This window comes from Mustela nigripes, chromosome 3 (assembly GCF_022355385.1).
Source record: "Mustela nigripes isolate SB6536 chromosome 3, MUSNIG.SB6536, whole genome shotgun sequence".
In the NCBI taxonomy this organism is placed as follows: Eukaryota; Metazoa; Chordata; class Mammalia; order Carnivora; family Mustelidae; genus Mustela; species Mustela nigripes.
The window spans coordinates 189430254-189432935 of NC_081559.1; positions in this window are offsets into that span (position 1 = coordinate 189430254).

Below are 2682 nucleotides of genomic sequence, written 5' to 3' on the forward strand. Positions count from 1 at the left end.
CTTCTCCAGGTCCATGCTCCAGAAGCCACGTGCAGACAAGTGCCCAATTGTAGGCAAGACCCTCAGGGCCTTTCCTCTTTAAAGCAGAGAGTGGCTTTAGATTTACTGGAACTTTCGAAACCAAAGACCTTCCCTAAGCAGAGGATTGAACCTATTGTGGCCTCCAGTGCTGTTCTGCAAGAGGATGAAGGGCTACAGGACAAGCTTCAGGGGGTCTCCAAGGCTCTTCCTGCCTCACTCTTTCTTTTTTCCCTCCATTCATGGGCAAATTTAATCATGGTAAAATACACATAGTGTCAAGCTCATCACCTTCACGATTCTTAAGTGTGTTCACATTGTACGGCATCCATCCCCACTGTCCACCTCCAGGATGCTTGCCATCTGGCAGCACGGAAACTCTGTCCCTATTAATTCCCCATCTCTCCTCCCCTGCCCCTGGCAGCCACCATTCCACTCACTGTCTGAATCTAACTCTTCTACGTACCTCATAGTATGGAATTGCTATAGTTTTTTTCGGGCCTGGCTTATTTCACCTGGCATAATGTCCTCAGGGTCATTGCATCATGTGTGTCAGAGTTGCTTTCCTCTCAAGGACTGATTAACACTCCATCGCATGTGAGCCCCTCATTTTGTCTCTCCGTGCAGTGTCCATGGACACTCGCACTGCTTCACCTTTTGGCGATTATGCTGCTCTGCTGTGAATCTGGGTGTTCTTCACACTTCATTTTAAAGGAACAAAATATAGGCCTTGCTCCTAGAGAGGGATACTCTGGCTTTGGGGAGTGTCTGAACTGTCCCTAGGGAAGGACCTCTTTTGACTTTGACCTTGTAATATTGGGCTTTTTCCTGAGACAGTCTTCTCATGTGCAGACCATTCTCGGGGCTGAGCAAATGTGCCTCAGAGGCTTGGAGATTTGGGGCCACAGGGAGAATTTTGTAAAGTTGCTCAGGATTTTGAAACTTCCAGGGATCAAGTCATCCAACAGTGATTCTTGGGGACCAGAATAGCTGGAGCATGGCCTAGATCCCCAGCCTCCCATCAGGTGCAAACACCTGCCCCACTCATTCCTGAGCTCAGGGATTTCTGTGTCTCCAAGTTGAAGATCAAGGCCAACCTTGGCTGCTTTCCAGCCAGGTTGCTACTGACACCTGTGTATTTCCCCAGCAGTGAGGATAGGCATTTCCTGGCAAGCCAAAAGGGGAAGGGACCCCATGTAGAAAGTCAGATTTTCCCAAGGACCAGCTCACTGCCTGGTGTTGTGTGCCTCCCTCTACCCATTGCGCATGGCATGTTGAGAAGCCCACAGGGCCATAACCTATGGCACTGGGTTCTAATTCCAGCTTTGCTATCATCACCAGTCAACTAACCTCTCTAAATGTTATTCTTCATCTAAAAAGAAAGGGGCTGTTCATACCCTCAGGGGGCTGCTAGGGGACCATATGGAAGAAGATGTGGGAAACAAGGTCCTGGGTCTGGTGGACCCAGGATGCAGAGAGTGCTGTTCCCATCTCTTCCCCAACACCCACGACTGCAAGACAGGCCGCACCATGCCAGCACCTTGTCTGTTCTTCTTCTTCAACTCAAGCTGCTCCTGGGGCCTGTGTGTTCTTCCATCTCCCCTCAGAGAAATCTTCCTGAGCCTCAAAGTCCCATCCCCTCTGTGAAGACTTCCTACCTGCCCACCTGGAACAGAATCATGGCACTCTTCTCCGGGGCCCTGAGTTCTTTTGTGAATCTAACAGAAGACCACATCTCTGGAGTGCCCAGAACTTGGCATTTTCTGTGTCACTAGTATTTCTAGAGTTAAAGCATTTTTAACTACATTACAGCCCTGTGCTGTGACAAGTTTCCCTAGCTCATTAGATATTTGCACACCCATGTATGTGCACAAATGCAATTTAACATTTAATTTAATTTGACATTTCCATTATTACCAAAACAGATCTTAGAAATGTCATACACTCACCATTCCTGCTGATGAGAGGCCGTCCCCACCATCTGTAGGGATGGTGGCCACCGGACCTGTGACATCATAGACCTTTGTTTGTGGCTTAGCAGAACACACCATCATTATGTGCCACTTGTCAAAGCAAACTTCCTGTCTGTTTTGTTCCCTGATATCACAGAAGTGTGATTTATAACAAAAGAAGCTCTTTTCAGGAATTGGGTGGAACCTCAGAGTTGAGGACAAAGGATGAACTTGACCCTCACACTCAAAAGAGAAGTGCAAGCCCATTCATGGAGGAAGAAGGACCTGTCCAAGTGACCTAGCGATTCATGGGGGAAGGTCAATGGGTTAGAGGATGGGAAGTCAAGAGAGCTGGGCTCCAGGAAACTGGAGGTAGAGATGAGGGAGGGATGCATATACAGAGAGGAAAGAGACAGCTGTCCACCCAGACAGATGCTGGGAAAGATCAGCAGCTTGCTGAGCACAAGAACTCACTGGCTTCATTTTCTTGCTGCTGGTTCCCAAGTCAGCCCCGATGGGACTGCTATGGAATGAAGTTGAAATATTACTCTATGACCCTAATTATTCCTGAAAGGGACCTTAAAGCGTAAGGTTCTATTTGAGAAGGTATTCACAGGTGGGGAAGGGAGGAATGATAGACTATGCCCCAGGCAGGCTATTTTGTAACTTGTATCCTACCCAATTCAGCTGTTCAATAAGTAGAGTAAATAAC